General features: G+C 36.4%; 1 long non-coding RNA gene across 1 annotated transcript in view; it reads left to right on the top strand.

Annotated features, from left to right (window-relative positions):
• Positions 1-16,958, top strand: part of LOC135471916 (uncharacterized) — an 81,371-nt gene extending 64,413 nt beyond the window's left edge. The window contains exon 4 of the long non-coding RNA XR_010444482.1: positions 16,893-16,958. This is a non-coding gene — a long non-coding RNA (uncharacterized LOC135471916). The remainder of the gene's footprint in view (positions 1-16,892) is intronic.
• Positions 16,959-18,046: the final 1,088 nt, after the last annotated feature.

Here is an 18,046-nt window from a genome sequence, read left to right as displayed (position 1 = left end):
ATTTTTCAGACCCACTACCAGTGTTACAGTGTCTCAATGTCTGTACCTTAAGCCATCTTGAATTTTATTATCCATCAAATCCACTACCAGTGCCAGAGTGTCTCAATGTCTGTACATGTAGCCACCTTGGATTATAATTTTCAGACCCACTACCAGTGCTACAGTGTCTCATTGTTTGTAGTAATAGTAATAAATAATGATACAGTGGTATGTACACCTGACCCTTTTGGATTCATTACCAGCTTGTGTACAACACCTAAGATGTGATCTCGTGTTCATCTTGAAACCCTCATTTCAGGAGATCTAAAAAATAAAAGACATTTAAATCTGGAGAAGCTAAAGTTAGCACAGCAGTATGATGTGGCCATAAAGCATTAATTATGACACTTTACACAAAATTTTGTGAATCTGTTCTTCAAACATGCATTCCCGTTTTGCTTTTTTTTCTTCATGCATGCATGTAAAGGAGCAGTTATACCACGACATTCTTCTAATTGCCTTTATCTCTCCTATGTTTTTAATATTCTACTCGTAAAATGCAAAAGCAGAGAGAATTAAAGAATAACAGTATGATGTCTAGCTTTCATCTACGCAAATGAAATTTATTAGTTGAGTTTTCTGTAAATGGAAAGAAGTGAAGTGCTGTTAATAAAAAAAGTGGCCAAGGGACCAAATGCAATAATATCTGAGGAAAACCCAAGGATAATGGCAGATTTAGAGCACAGTACTAATGGGCCAAAATACGAATGACATGCAATTTGGTAATTATATTTTTTACCTGTCCATTGTACTGAAAAATGACAGTAATCTCTATAGAATCTGTCTAGGGCTAACATAAGGGATCCATTAAGCTTCTACAAGCTGCTAGAATTGGTCACTATAAAACTATTTGCACCTTTTATAGTGTAACTTCATTATGTAAGGAATATTGTTCCATGCAATGGACTACAGTACATGTTCACATTGATTCTAAAGGAAGAGATTTATAAACTCATCATCTTGTTTTTCATTGCTTCTCTGTATGAGCATATGTGAAAATGTCATTGACTTTATCAAGGCTTAGGTCAAGGTTATTCTCATCTTGCATAGCTCAGTTGAAGGAAAGAAATTGTCTGCTAATTTAATTCTACCAGTGAGGTGATTCACAGCTATTCTGCTACGCCCAAAATCAGATGCTGTTTCATTTTTTTTTATTTCAGTCTCATTTCATGCTGAATATAGGTGGTGAAATAAAAATGGTCAAAAGGGAATATCTCAGAGTAATTAAAGTTTCCATGGCAACTGTTAATTCAAAACCAGTTGGATTAAGGTTAAATCTAAATGCCATTGTTGTTCAGTTGTATATACAGCATTCAGCAACCTTGACTTCCTCGAGTTGCTTATTGCTCAGGTAAGATATCTGCATTAGTTTGTGTTCTGGTTTTTAAATGCACTGTGTGATATATTTGTCATTCATATTAGAATTTGCTTAAATTGTTAGAATTCGAACAACAGGTGCAGATGATATTGTAATGTGTGCTGGAACACAATACCATTCAGGGCTCATTTCTCAACAGCAATCTAAGAATTCATTTCCGTAACTCAAAGTTATTGTAATTTTTCCGCATTTTTTTAATATTTTGCCATGAGAAAAGGGATTAAAGAATGATTTGAATATACAAGAATCAAACATCCGATTCCCCTGTTAAGAAGTTAGTGGAATCTGTTTAGATTCTGTCAAGGTTTGTTAAAAACTGAGCCCTGCAATTTATTATTTTTTTTTTTAGCTTTTAATTTCTATGGCTGGATATTAAGTTCATTCATGTTGCATATATCGTAGGTGTCTATTGTCTATAGGTCTTATGTGTTCTATAATTTTCCTGCTTTAATGAATTCTAAATTAATCCACAGCCTGTACAGGGATGCATTTGATGTGCTTCGGTACACAAACAAATTGGAAAAGCATGGTAGCCTTTAGGGTCTCATTAACTTTGACAGTTGAAATTTCATAGCAGATTCCCAATGAGGAAATAAAATGTAGCTAATGCTGTTTGAATTGATGGATACATTTTACCCCAACTGAGTTTTTCAATTTAAGGCATTGTAAAACTTCTTAAAAATAAGAAAACAGAGACCTCTGTTCTAGCTTGTAATATTTATTTTTTGGCATTTTAACACAAATCGCTAGGTCAAATGATCTCTTATGGCTCATTGCGGTATCATTACATTAAAGGTTTTAACATTTAAATTTAAACTGCACATTAGGCAACCATAGTCTGAGCTGTTTATTAAATCAACAAAACATCCAATCTGCAGCACTGATCATGTGGCAATTTAAAGACTAAAGACATGAAGGAGATTTGGAACTACTGTACTGATGTTGCAAGTGAAAAACAAAACTTTGTCGCTTGTATTGTGTTGATGAAAAAAGCAATCTTGTTGTAATTTATGAGTATTGTAGCTACTGTGAGTATCATGGACTTTAAGAGTTGCAATTTTACCAGTCGTCCAGAGTTAGCCAAGGGATATCGTAGTATTAACAACTTGTTGCCATATCCACTGACTTCTGTCTTTGTAAACATATCTTTGGATCTCAAAATTTTACCAAATTTACAATAAAAATCTATTATGAAATAATGATGAAGAATTTGGTCTGTTCACTCTCAACAACCTTGGTTTATATTTCTTAAAGGTCATTGATGTTGCTTTATGTACAGTACATATTTAATTCCGCTTAACATCCTTCCATCCATGAGATGGGTATTTAATTCATGTGTATCTATACATCTGAACATCGGTAAAATCATATCATGTAAAATTTACTATACATATATATGTACATATTTTCATGTACATACCCGTTTTTAATTTGTCAAATAATTTACATGGATCTCTGAAAATGATCACACACGTTTGCATGTTTTGCTTCAAGAATATAACGTGATATTGATTTTGACAGCTCATGAACTTAGCAACTTCTCAGGTAAAGGTGTGTTTAGCGTTAGTGTTAGATGTGATTTTGATCGATTGTGATGTTCTTAAAACTGTAATTTAGGGTAATGACAAATGTTGAGTGATGCAGAAAGTAGACTAGACCTAGCGTTTTTATTTCTTTTCTACACAACAGAGTTCACCTTCATCCTGCTGCAAGTCCCTTTTTTTTATCTATTGTAATCGCAGTCATTATATGCCTTCGAACAAGATGTTCTGGCATAATGGAACAAATCAATCTTCAAGGACAAGTATGCCTTCAACTTTTAGCCAAGGGATATCCCTACTGTAAGGGCAGGTGTAGCCTTGTTAACTGGAAGGTGACTGCACATTTATCAGCCATATAGCCCTTGGCTAGGTATTAAACTGTCTGAATTAGCACTGGGTCTAAAGGCACTTCCCATTGACATACCAGAACGAAATGCTTTCACACATTCTTTAGCTTGTCTTAGGGAACAAAGACTTACATGTTGGAAAATAAAAAACGAATTTGGCTTTGCCTCCATCAATGCTTACTGGTTCAGGATTGCACTGTGAATAGTTATTAGTCCATTAATCCAGTCACTGCATGGTCATCATATGACTTAATCTGTAAATGCGTGGGAAATTGCAATATTTTTTGCAGACATGTTTTATTCAAATGTGCAGCCTACAGAAGACTGCCTCATTATTGTTTAGGCTACATGAATATATGATTTTACACTGTAGGACCTTGAGCAATTAATTGCTGCATCAAAAGCTGGTTGTCTGTGCCGTGGGGTGCCTCAGTGACAGTATAAAGGAGTTAATGACGATTGTATGCCATTTGTGCTGTGTAAAATTTGTTGAACACCACCCGTCTTCCACTATTGCGGTTAGTGCACATCCATATGTTACGTAGGGGGAAAGTTTGTTGGTAACTTGCTAAAGGACGTGGTTTGCATTGGGCCCTCCAAGTACCTTCATCCTTTACAGCTGACTACAATCTGATAAATTAAATTTTGAGTATGGTATGGCAACAATCAAATAAAAAGATAAATGTAAAGGGATTTCATTATGATGAGCTTGAAAAGGAAAGTTTGATGTTAGCAGAATGACGTCAGAGTCCTACAGCTTTCCCATTAAGATGGGTACATGTAGCATGAAGGACTATACTTTAGTTTCGTGTCAATAAAAATATGGTCACTGTACAGTTAACTTTGCTGATAAGCTGATGTGCTGTAGTTTGCAAACTAAAGGTCAGCTGTCAGATCAGCAGTTGTAAACAGGAAGGTAACAAAGTATAGTTTGACAGAGAATCTTAGCCTGAAAGTTAATTTGATCAAGTTTATGACGAGCATGTTTTAGTTTACATGCCACTTATATGTGGTTAACTGGCCACTGGCCTGGAAATATTATCATTGCTACCCTAATTCCTCAACCTTTTTGCATATGATTGAGCAACTTTCATTGCAACTCGTACACATTTTTAATTTGATTTTGCAGACAAAACTACATTGGTTGGATTGGCCAGTTTTAGGATTCCACAAAAAGTATGATTTTATCAGTCTGCCCATAATAATACCTTCAGAATATGAATGAATGAACACCTTGCAAACGCACAAAAAGGTTGAAGAATTATGGTATTACTGATCAAACATGTGTCGTGCTGTACACTATACAGTCTGTACATGTGCATTCTGTCACATTTTTAAACGGCTGTGAGATGTTGGCTATGTGTATGTACATGTGACTTTGTATAAAGGTATGGCTGTAAGACAAGTCTTCTGCTCCGAAATAACTAAAAGCATTTATTCTGGCAGTTTTTATTGTTGGCTTACTTTATAGAAGAGAAAGTATTGAGCTGTTAGTCACAAAGTACTTCCTGAGAGTCTGGTTAAAGGCAGGTGGATCAATGATCTGCTTGATATCAATGTTTATTACCTATCTACGGTGCTGGGAGATACAACTGGCCTGGCTACAGGTTTTATTTTGTTCTAATTTCAGTAATATAGTCCAGGCTCAAGGTATGTTATGTTGCAGCAACACATTTTATGTTTTGTTTATAATGTTCACCCAAGATCATTCTGTTGATAGCACCTCCCATTTAGAATACAAATATATGACTAGGATTATACTTTATGGAAACATTTTATTGCTTTCGGTGTCCGGCAATATGTATACACTAAATGCCTGAATTGTTAACCTGGCTATGATGTGATTTGCATGCACCCAATTTCATGAAGAGCGTTTCGCTAAGTACATGTAAGCCATTAACTACCATGGCAACATATGTTTTAGAGATATGTTGTACCCTTAGCTAAAGGCTGCTTAACCTTAAGTATCCTTCTCAATACTCACCCCAGATTCACAATTCTGTCATTCATGTGACCTGATTCAGTGTTTGTCAAATTATCTGATTCACATTCCTCTTGATCATATGACATATTCACTTATTCCTGTTGGTCACATGACCTGATTCATATTTGAATCACTCATGTTTCCTAAATCAGTGACACTGACAATTCACTATATCCCTGTTGGTGATATGACATGATGACACTGACAATTCATTATGTCCCTGTTGGTGATGTGACATGATGACACAGACAATTCATTATGTCCCTGTTGGTGATGTGACATGATGACACAGACAATTCATTATGTCCCTGTTGGTGATGTGACATGATGACACAGACAATTCACTATATCCCTGTTGGTGATATGACATGATGACACTGACAATTCACATTCTCCATTGTTTTTGGTTCACAGTTCCATGAATTCTTCTAAAGTAAAGGAAGACAAATATGCCTGTGAGTCTCTCAATAAAATGTGTACATTAAGCAACAGTGATGTTTACAGTCTAAAGCAAAGGCATATCATGAGGGACATAACATAATTAAATTCCAGGATGTGAAAAGTTATGGGTGTAGTGGGTTATAGCAGATTGCCCGGAACTCTGTAATCCTGTGGGAAAATCAAATGGGATTTAACCACATAAACAAAACAGGAAGCTAGGAATAAGTAGACATCAACTCAGACTTGGCTATTGTAAACATACACATGTACATGTAGGGTTTTTATTTTACAAAGTAATGGTGTTTTTATTATTGGTCCTATGATATGTTTTCTTTAAGGTGTTTTCACAGATACTCTCATTATGTCATGCTGTTATTCACAGATTTTTGATGATCGAAAAACATCGTACATGTTAATACGGTATATATTTTCAGTTTCAGTTGAATCGTCGAATTTTGGTCATGCTGATATAAATTGGTTGTGTGAATGATACCTCTATTCTGGCGTCTGAAATTTGTTGTCTACTGCTTTCCATTTGGTTTGATTTATATGATTTTCTACCTATTGGAACCTAAGTCATAGAGAATCCTTGCAATCAGTGATAACCCCTCTCAGACATACACTTTATAATGGGATATGTTACCGATTCTGTCCTGACCTGCCGAATACAGATGTGTCATCAGCAGATCCAACAACAGATACCTATTGTGGTTTCATTTATTTCTACATTTTGGGCAACTATTTGTCATCTGGGACATAGTAGTATTGAAACTCCCACAGGATTGATGATGACTCTTGGCGATGAAAAGAGGATCTAGCCGTATATATATAAATATGAAGGTGCTATTCATATGGCTCCATGTAGTGTGGTGCTTTTTACTCACCAGTCATTAACTATTCTTAGTATTTCCTTTTGCGGTCCCAGATTTCGACACGTTGAAGACTGTTCTAATAAGAACCCCGGCAATAAAGCGGTAATACTGCCGACATAGGTGTTAACTCCTAATCTGGCAATCAATCAGTCCTTTAGGAAGGCAATGAGTAGACAGCATTGGCAATATTCTGAGATGCTATTCTGTCGAAGAGTACCTTGTCTCTTAGCGATAAAAGTGATTGGGAACGGAGCCTGCCAGACTAGATAGGTCGTTGACTATGGTAAGTGTATTTGGGCTGGCTTTTAATGAGCTGTCTCGTAGTCCGCTATGGTCCGCCGCTGGAATTAATTGAGCCAAGCAAACCAATCGTACACAGGATATGATAGATGGCGCTCCCATGTTTTCCCAAGCTCGCCTATGCGTAGTAGCCTCTGGCGTAGCACTGTTATCAGACAGTGTGTTTAATACCGAGACATCCAGACATGGTGGAAAAACAAAACTCGACAGTTGTATAATACATTCTATGGATGATTTTCGAGAGTATACTCCCGAAGACTAGCAGCAGAAGTGGGACTAACTTGTGGAATGCCAGCGGGTAGTGTCGAAGCGGATGGTGGCCAGTCATGCAAACAGAACATTAATACTACACCAGTGGTTTCCATCGATAAAACATACATAAACTATCAGACAAATACCGTGTGCAGAGAAGATATGTAATGAATAAATGCCATAAATCTAATGTGATTATGGCTCAGAAAGACCTCGTCTCAGCCTTCGGCATATCAGCATTTTACAATACCCGTGGTGTACATTAAAAAACCTCAGGTGACCTGGGTAATCATCCATTGATACCAGTCACGCTTGCTATTAAAGAGCTATTGGATAGCGGCTTGAAGAGCTGTGCTGGCTTAATGTAGGAAATAGCATACCATGGTATACATTTCTTTCTTCCTTTCAACTTGATGAATGGAATTCTGGTGTTTTGAGATCTATAGTGATTTACAGAATAATTTCAGTTGCAATATTATTTCTATAGCTCTCAGATCAGTTATAAGGCTGACTGTTTTCAAAGTTGCAATCTTTTAATTGCTCAGATTTTCTTACAAAGGTTTTCATCTTGCCAGATATATTTTTACTACCTGTAATAATAAATTTGTATTATTTGAAGAATTTGATATAAGTATGGATTACATCTGCCTTTCACTATGAGGTAACAGTCTATGATTTATCTTCATGTTCGATTGCTTGTAAATTCTATGCCCTAGGAATCATGAATATGTTCACTTACATGAGGGTCTGCTCAATCTGTTTATTGAGCGTGTGTTTATTTTATTTTTTGTGTGTTTCTAAATATCAGTCATTTTGTGTTACAGTGGGTTATTTCATATGACAGGCAATATATTATTACATATGCTAGCCAAATCTGAAGCCAGCCAATTATTTGCATTAATACATGATGAATTGACACCTTCATACTTTAAAAAAATCTTCTGATAGACTTAAATACATAGGAATTGTGTTGTGTAATGAATTAATTTCAGCAATTTTTCAGTAGGTGACATGAAGAAATTTGTTATTTTTACAAGTGGAGGACACATGAGAAAGCAAAGTGCTCTTAAATGGATGTAATCAGACAAGAAAGATGAATGGTGATTGGATCAAAATTGCTTCCAGCTGTTAAATAAAATTTCTTTTTCATTTACTTTAATGTGCCTTTCCACATTGATTTATTGCATCCCAAGTTGTTACGAGAGAAGTCAAAAAGTTTCAAAAAATTGCTTAGCAGACGGACTTTCAACAGGATTGTTTAAGATGCCTCAATGACTGTGCATTGTGTAACATTTTACAGATTATTTAACATATAGCATCTGCTAAATAAATATCAGTAGTTCACATGTATGTTTGTATATTCCATCTGTGTCTATAAATTTTATTAACCCTCTACATATAGGTTCATATGATTGTTTGTTTGGTTTTGGTATCCTTAACTTGAGTCTACCAGAAGCTCTGCATTGTAGAATACTAGTATGCCACAAAGTAATGCCCACCAAACAGAGGCAAGCATGTACAGATGCATTGATAAAAGTGAAATAATCAGCTATCCTAATCATATGATAAGTATTAAGGTTTTTTGTTAAAAATTTGAATACGCTAATGATGAAATCTCTTTTGAGAACCAGTCATAAAAATTTGTGTACAGAAATAAGTGTGATACTATATGTGTATTGATCTCATGAATATTACTGCATTTTCTTCATGTTCAGTTTTGGTACATGTGCATGTACCATATCAAAGTTACATAACAATGTAAAAGGGCTGCAGAAAAATAATTTAAGAAGAATGGAAAACAACCCCAGTATGGTCCTCACCTGAGTACTCATTTTCACCTGGCCAAACTCTGAGCTCTGGTGATAGTCGGTAATGGGTCGGCAGACTGTGCCTGAGGCAACAAGACTAAGCCTTTTTAAGTGAACAGTGGAAGACTCAACCCCATCTCTCGGGCATTTGTGTACTGAGTCATGGTCATATTAAAGCTCTCAGACACACCTGGCAATTATTATCAACTTACAATGACATAAGGCAGTCTGTAATCAGCTCATGCTTGCTGCAGGCAATACCTGTTTGCATTCAGCAATCAACACAGGTTAATTGTTTCACATGCATTTATCTCTTGGCTTTAATGTGAATTTCTGATATTTCCTATCATAAGCATGCAAGCAGAAACAATATTCGCTTTTTCCAGAAGGGTCATGTAATAGGCTGTTGGGCATTTTTCAAAATAATATTTTAATGCATCATCTTTCCCTTTGCCTGCTTTGGCTCATTTCTAGTAGAGTCATGTTTGACCAGATAAACCTCAAGTAGGCCTGCGGTGTACAAGGGAGATAATCCAGATTACAATCAGTTCAAGGCATTCTATTTCATATTGTCAAACTTTGGTATATAGATGTCTGTCTTGCAGTGTTCAGTAAGTTCAAAAATCATGATGCATACTACATTCCAAGGCAATATGTGATAAAAAAATTGTAACCTGAAGGCATTTCTTGGAAAAATTTGATTTAATATGAAAAATTTATGCTGGATCAAACTCTTTAATATATTCATGCAATCATGGAATTGGCTTGATGTGCCATTCATTTAACCGATTTGAAGAGTATTTTCTGTCATATAGAGAAACTTCAAGAATTACATGTATGGTTCTTGAAAGTTTTTTACCCATTGGCCAGTTGTCAAAGTCATGTCTGACTATCCACCCATTTACAGAACTGTTTATACTTCTGTAGAAAGCCTGTTAAAATGCAGATTTATGGATTCATAATCTCTTGACTTTCTTGACTCTTTTACACTTTGCTGTGCTCTATTTTCTATCCACAGCCTCTGCTTTTGTTTCAGTGACCAAAACATGATCCATGACAAATTCACAGCATTTGCTTTTCTTGACGATCTAGCATTTGAATTAAATCTTATTCATGAGTTCTTCTTTCTGAACCTGCCAATATATATTCATACTCATTCAGGATTCATTCAGGATCCAACATGTTAGCTGTTTAAGTTCTCACTTGCAAGCTTTGATTTTAATGTTCAGGTCAACATCTTATTCAGATCTGTTTCAAAGCAGTCAATGGTTACATTAAGATTTTAAAATTTTACTCATGCTCAGTTCGCTTTCTGCAAGAGTCAAGCTCTTGAACATTGTGGCTGCATTTTTTAATACAATGCTTGTTGGTTATGGCTTCATCATTAAGTGAGGAGGTACATGTATGTAAGTAAGTAAGTTGCAAAGGTTGATGGCTTATTCTGGTTACTCCACTTTCCTCCACTCTTAAACCTGACCACCCTAATGTTAGTGAAAAATTCATAAGTGGAGTAAAGTAGTCATACTTCAAAATTTTCTTTCTGTTGTGTGTAATGGAAATGATGACAAAATGCTCAGGACAATTTCAGTTATGTAGGTATAACCAGGATTGTTCATTTTTTTTTATCTCATATGTTCTGTGAAATTATTCTTGATTGTGTTAAGCTGGGAAAGGTTTTAGCATGCTTAATTTCTATTTGATCCTCCTGAGTGGATGTCTTATTTTCCATGGTCTGAATGTGCTTTATCTGTCCACAATAACTGCAATCGAAAAAATTAATTTTGTGCATTGATTTGGGAGTCTTGAGCTGAGTGGGTTCACTTTTCTTGCGGACAAGACCAGATGGATCTCAATCTGGTTACCATGCCTCCAGACAAAACGGGACCACTAAAAACTTTGGCTAGGTCAAGTTCTCAATTCGAAGGAATCTGATTACTGAAATGGTCATTTGCTGCAGTTGTAGGAAGCGGCCTGATCGTGAAGGGCTTGATTAAAAGAGGTGACCCCTGAAAGGCCTCTCAGAGTAAGCACTAGACCATATGTTTACTTGCTATCCATTGAGGAGTCTCGCAGTATTGTCAGGAAATTAAAGAACCCTACCAGGGACAGACACTGGTTCCCAACATGGTATTAAACTCTGGATGCCTCTGGGATTGGGGTCAAGATGGTGGCTTCTTTAATAAAAATCTTGGTCTTACAATGGAAACTCGGGGAGTTCACCCCTTTCACACTGGGCTTCTCGGGGTTTGCTTTACTGTAGACTTCAGAGTATAAAGTTTCTCAGTGTACAGTAAAACTGTGTAAAATGTAGGCATACATGTTGTGGACATGGGGATTACTTAAGTGCAGATATATTATTGAATAAATATATATGAAGAGGATGATGAGAAATGAAGCATGGAAAAGTTTTGTAATTTGTGCGTTCTAATCAAGCCTTCTTCAATCATCCTGAAATATTGCGGCTGGGTATTGCTAAATGATAGCATGGCAAGACGGCAGGAATATATCCAGCTTAGCCCTACAGATTGGTCGAATTAATACACCTCCATCTCAAGTGCTCGATCCCTGCGAGATATCATTTTCTCCCTGCTCTGACTGGAGGTGGCTGTTGGCTGACCAGGCTGCCTTAATTCACTTGATCCAATTACGCCCGTTAAGCTAACCCCTGTGTCACAGCTGACTCAAACCGCGATGGGCCTTGGCTGACCTCTGTCACGAGAGGCTCACTCTCAGATTCTCCAATATAAACGATTTTGGCAATCCTGCACAGGGAGACATCCATAGACCAGCCAGAATCACACAGCTTGGATTTGTGATAATACCGCTGCTAAGATTATGGCTTGATGGTAAACGCAAACAAAGATATCATGGTGACCAGCATTTAATAGGGAACACATCATCCATATGGCTGAAGGCGGTCTTTAATTTGCCGGCAATGCATTCAGGACACCACAGCTCTGCCTGGTCATTTGCAATAACTGTTTCATTGTGTTTCTATGGATTATTTAATTCTAGCCGTCTGGTTGGTGAAAGCCTCTCTGATGCATTATAATTTTCCTGGAGACATATATATACATATACAGATATAGATATATATAAACTTTCACGATAAAGGAACTTTCTAACACATTTAACCTCAACACAAAGTTGAAACTATACTGAATTATACTTAAGTCTAGATGATTGTCACAAATTAAATATTTAGCAGTTTCTTTAGTTGTCATCCTATGTAAGACAATACATAATCATGATCAGGTTTTATTGAAATGAAGTTAATATTACAAAGTTTGTAATTCTGTAAATGTCGTTGGATTGCATTTCTCAGAAAATTAAACCTGATCTATTATACTAAAACAGTCGCACAAATCCAGGCAAACAGAATTCATAGAAATAGATACCCTAGGAAATCTTGAATCCTGTAATTTTACAGGCTAATTAAAACATTCCTTTGTCAACTGCATTTGAATGCAAATAAACAATGCATATAATCATACACTATCTTCAGTGATCTGGTAATTGCAAGTGTTGACCACCAAAAAGAAGAGGCATCAAGCTGATATTGCACTTTCTGGTGAAATGAAATTCAGCTGATTATACCTGATGTGCTCAGGCAGACCATCAGGACGGTCAAACCAGTTCACTGTACCACAGGAGTTGCATTTACTGAGCTGTTAAATGCATGGCATCATGTTTACCAAACAGATGTGGCAGGAGGCAGCTGTGTTGGCCCAGAATCTGGTGTTTGTCACTCAGACCATTGTGAGTATTACTATAGACTGATCCAGTGACTTTGGCAGATTGCTGCAATAAAAGTTGTAACTTGTATGCTCTTCACTTCCATGAGCTCCACAAGCTGACTAACTCTATTCAGCATTATGTCGACAGTAAGTCTGGTTGCTCTTGTGAACTGACAAAGCAAGCCAAAATGTAATTTTGACTCTTGAGAAAAAAGTTTCCCTTACAAAACCTTAACTGAATGACTTTGCCAAGTCTGTATACATAGCCTGTAGGGGGGCTATGTTCATGACCGGCAGTCTTCAAATTTGCAATTCTTGACAAAATGACAATAATCCCTCAGAAACCTTTTGTTGACAAGCACACTCCCCCAGTAACTTGTGTGCACATCCATATGTCATCTGAGTCTATTTATCCCGTTAAGTCATAGACCATGCTTGCTGGCTGAAATCTTTAGGATAAGGGCTGTAAAGAAATAAGAGCAATACAATTTGACATTGTCACTTAAAAAGCATGGTCATATACACTGGTATCTCCCTGTTAATACTGACTACTGTTCTATTGTCCACTTTAATAAAATACTGAGGATAGAGGCACAAAAGTGTACATTATGTTCAAGTTTAGATGTACCTATGGATATGTGTGCTTAATTTTAAGCATGTAACATTACATACACTGGACCCTTACTGAAATAAATACAAATTGCTCATCCTGCCAGATGTAGGTTATAGGAATTCTGTATCCATTTGTTATACATCCTGACCAGCTTTTCGCCTTTAGATTTTTGCCCTTCTTTAAATTCTTCTTCACAAAAGATTTAGCTACATGGAGTGGAAGCTTTCTTTGAATTACTGCCCGGAGAATGCTCCAGCTACCTTTTTAAGGTCCTTGTGTCTGGTGACCATTTTAACTAGGATGCACATTCTTGTGTTTGATGGGATATCTAAATAATTTAAAAGTTCAATAAACCAGCGCTTTTCTCTTTTTCGCAGAAAACAATGTCCTAAATAATTTGTTTTCTTCGTCCTTGTGGAGTGAAAAAGTCACAGAGGTCATTGATGTGAGCTGTTTTGCTTGATTTGTTGGTGTGTTGTGAAAGAAGGAAAAAACAGAATCCTCAAATCTGCGACTTTCTCTTTTTTTGTGTGGAACATTTTGTCAATTTTTCAATTACAGTACCTTGACAGGAAGATGCTTAGTTTTTTTAGCTTCCTAAATTATGTAGATTCATTAATTTTTTGGCAATGGAACAAATCTGCGTTATTATGTCCAGTTATGTGTGTTGATTTGCAAACATTTGTACGTCTGCATTTGCTCTAGTGTTGTCTTGGTTTTGCAGGCACCTAATGGTATAGATTACAAGTAGCTGAGATAAGGATTTGTATACAGAATTAAGGAAGGATGCATTGCCCATTTTACAGCTAACAGCATTTGAAGCATATTGTTAGTGGCGTAAATATAAAGTAAGAGACATTAGAAATGCTAATATTCCTCAAACTTATACTTCTATCATAGATATCTTTTTCATTCATGAAAACAGTTTTAAGGCATGCTGTATGTTAAAAGCAAAAATTCCATGATAATTTATATAGGAAAAACTAAACTGATCATTTCACTGGATAATTAATATCTCTCCATCTGGATCACACCAATGATGTACAGCATCGTGTGATTATAATGGAATGCATATACATGTATATAACATATGAGTGAAGATAGCCATGTAAAAATGACAGCTTGCCCTAATTTCTACAAAGATAGTTTTTTGAGGATTTTATTTATGATATGGTTATGAAAAGAAAATTTGCTGATTGGTCACATCTGTTGAGCTCACACACCTGTAATACAAGTTAAGGTTGTCTGCTGTATAAATTTTCTCAGATTTGCTGTAGCTTTCTTCAAATTTGTTATCTACACAATTCAACATGGTAGATCAGTATTATAATACTGGCTATCATGTTAATTCAGAGTTTTGGACGTCTGAGTTTCTTGCAAGGAGCTGGAGGTGATAAGTAACATGGAGCTTTATTTCCAAAATGCTGATTATTTCAATTTCTGAAGTACTACAGGACACTGAAACTATTAAATTTGAGGCGAGACACACTCTGATTTTCTTTTCCAGAACGAATTTCTTACCTTGAAGCTATATTTTTCATTTTTTGTGGTAAAATCTTATTTAAAGCATACCAATGTGAACAAAGAGTGTGCTGATGATTGGCTCAGAGCAGCTATCACATCACTGCAAAGCTATGCCAAATATCCATGTCTTGATTATCATCTAAAGTTGTATGCTTTATCTGAAATATACATGTAAGTGATGAATGCCCATTGGTCCTTTCCCAGCTCAGGAAACCATTATGCCATACAGGCCATTACCTTTACTCTTGCATATCTAACACTTCTTACATGGGCATGTTTTATCTCTGTCAACATGTAAAATGTAGCAGTGCTAAGCATTGATGAGTGTAATAAAAAATTTATGTATGTAAAGGTTAATATGGTATTACTGGAATGAGATGTATGTGTTCAGATTTAATGGCCTTGGATATGTTCATTTCTGCTTTTGTCCTCTGGAGGAAAGACAGTTTTTCAAATGTAAGCTGTTATTCTGGTTTCTATGCGTACACACAGTAACCTTCTCCCTCTACGTAACTTGCCTCAATTTAATATTTCATTTTCATGTTGGTTGTGGTATGTCCTCCGTGTACATGTATCCTGTGGGCCTCTGTAATCTCGCATGGCCTGAATAGAAACTAATCAAGTTTTAGTGGAGTTGTCATTAATGATTTATAGTACAATAGCCCTCAATTAAGATGCCACGAGCTCTCTAATATTATCAGCCCTTAAGTAAAAATGATTGCCTGACAGACCTCGTCGCCACATATCCGTGAGCTAGGGCAGACGAATACAAAACATACAGAGTAAGTCTATGGGCTTAATGGTGCCAGTTCCTCTCTTAAGTTCAGCCCCTCCACTCCACAGGAAGTGGATGGGTAAGGGACATCCGGTTGGCTCAATGAGCGATTCTGCAATTATCAAGGAAAAACATGCCCTGCTACTGGGACACATCTAAGCCTCCATCACTATCCCTGGTCATTGCTACTGCATATACATCAATCCCAACAAACTTAATAGCCCATACACTGAAAGAAGAGAAGAGCACAAAAAATACTGTTTTGTGGTGTACACTTTAATGCTTTTTGCTAGAACAAGTATAATTCTTATATTGTATGTTTGACACATTGTCTAAGTTTGTTTGTTCTTACTGTAAATCTTGAAACTTTTCAACCACTAAAGCCCTTTTTTCAGTGGAATTTTTGCATATAATTATTGTGAAAATGATTAAAGATGCAAGCTTCATAAAACTGCAAATTATTTCAGAATGTTTTAAAATATTTAGAGAAAAGTGACTTTGAAATGAGGAAATTTCTCGTGAAAAAGTTTGTCAGAAACTTACCATAGGTCAGTGGTTAACGAGGGGCACAGATGACAGATTTTGTAGTGATTTCAATTTTCATTAAAGTGTTACGCATTTCTTTAAAGAAGGAAACTTTTAGCAAGAGTTAGATGTTTTTGCATATATTAATTTTATAGGTTAATATAATTCTTCTATATGCTTGTAGCAACATTCTTTGAAACTTTATCAGAAAAGCATTTGCATTCATCAGTAAAAGTTTTACCATGTATGACTTTCTTGTGAAAAGATTTTAGCCCTCCATAGGGAAAGATTCAAACTAAAGTTTGAAAATTTTTGAATAGAGCATTTTAATTGTTTGATCAGTTTAAAATGTTTTTGGCGTGTGTAAAATTGAATGATGCATGACAGAGGTAAAGGACATTTGACTAGATTATTGGGTGTATATCTCATGTGGTAACCTTATGTTAGCTGTACCCATGAACCTTGATCAAAAGGCTGGCAGATGAAATTGATTTAATTTTTACTGAGATTTGGGATAGCTTGCCCAGTTTCATTTGTATCACAGATAATATCGTACACTGTACATTTTTGTCTCACAAATTATCTCAACTGCACTTTGTGATTTGTAGTCAATCATCCTTGTACGATTCGCATGTAACAACAAGTTTATTCTGATGTGCTATCAGATGTTTATCAGACTGTTATATGGTGTTAGATTTGAGATATGATGTATTATTAAATCAGACATATTAATTTGAGTATCTTCTATTCTTGTAGATCATTACATCAGAAGGAGGACAGGTGAACATACAGATATATATGTTGCATGGGAGTGGATAAGCAGTAAGAAAAAATGAAGATTGTACTTCAAATGAAAAATTAGAAGGTAAGTGAAGAGTGATTGGCATGTGTGAATTATATCAAACATCCTATTTTAATGGGTATTTTTTTTCAAATCCAAAGACCCAGCATTTTAGATTCATACTTTAATTTTTCATTCATTTCACTTCTTCAATTCTTATTCTGGATAGTTCTATAATACAAGCATGTGCTCAGTTTGATTTGTTTTTGTGCATGTCTTTGTCTTCTTAAGAGAAGAAATTTGATTTCATACCCTCAGATTTACCACAGTCTCGTATTTTGTTTTTCAAATGTGTTTAGTTATTACTGTACAGACCACTAAGTTCTGAACAATGAATTCTTTTTGTTCAATTTGTGTTACATCTGGGGAGGTTTGATGGTGTGCCTCATGAGGTACGCAGTTTATTGTTCGCCTCTTCTTAGTTTCCTTCGGCCTATACCTGGCTGACATAAGTTTCCTCCTCCGTATCCCTGGCTGAAATAAGCTTAGATGAGTTTCCTTCTCCCTATACCTGGCTGACATAAGCCTACATGAGTTTCCTCCTCCCTATACCTGGCTGACATAAGCCTACATAAGTTTCCTCCCCCCTATACCTGGCTGACATAAGCCTACAAGAGTTTCCTCCTCCCTATGCCTGGCTGACATAAGCCTACAAGAGTTTCCTCCTCCCTATGCCTGGCTGACATAAGCCTACATGAGTTTCCTCCCCCCTATACCTGGCTGACATAAGCCTACAAGAGTTTCCTCCTCCCTATGCCTGGCTGACATAAGCCTACAAGAGTTTCCTCCTCCCTGTGCCTGGCTGACATAAGCCTACATGAGTTTCCTCCTCCCTATACCTGGCTGACATAAGCCTACATGAGTTTCCTCCTCCCTATGCCTGGCTGACATAAGCCTACATGAGTTTCCTCCTCCCTATACCTGGCTGACATAAGCCTACATGAGTTTCCTCCTCCCTATCCCTGGCTGACATAAGCCTACATGAGTTTCCTCCTCCCTATGCCTGGCTGACATAAGCCTACATGAGTTTCCTCCCCCCTATACCTGGCTGACATAAGCCTACAAGAGT

This window comes from Liolophura sinensis, chromosome 7 (assembly GCF_032854445.1).
Source record: "Liolophura sinensis isolate JHLJ2023 chromosome 7, CUHK_Ljap_v2, whole genome shotgun sequence".
NCBI classification, from domain to species: Eukaryota; Metazoa; Mollusca; class Polyplacophora; order Chitonida; family Chitonidae; genus Liolophura; species Liolophura sinensis.
The sequence above is the reverse complement of the archived record's forward strand: the minus strand, read 5'-3'. Positions and strand labels throughout refer to the sequence as shown.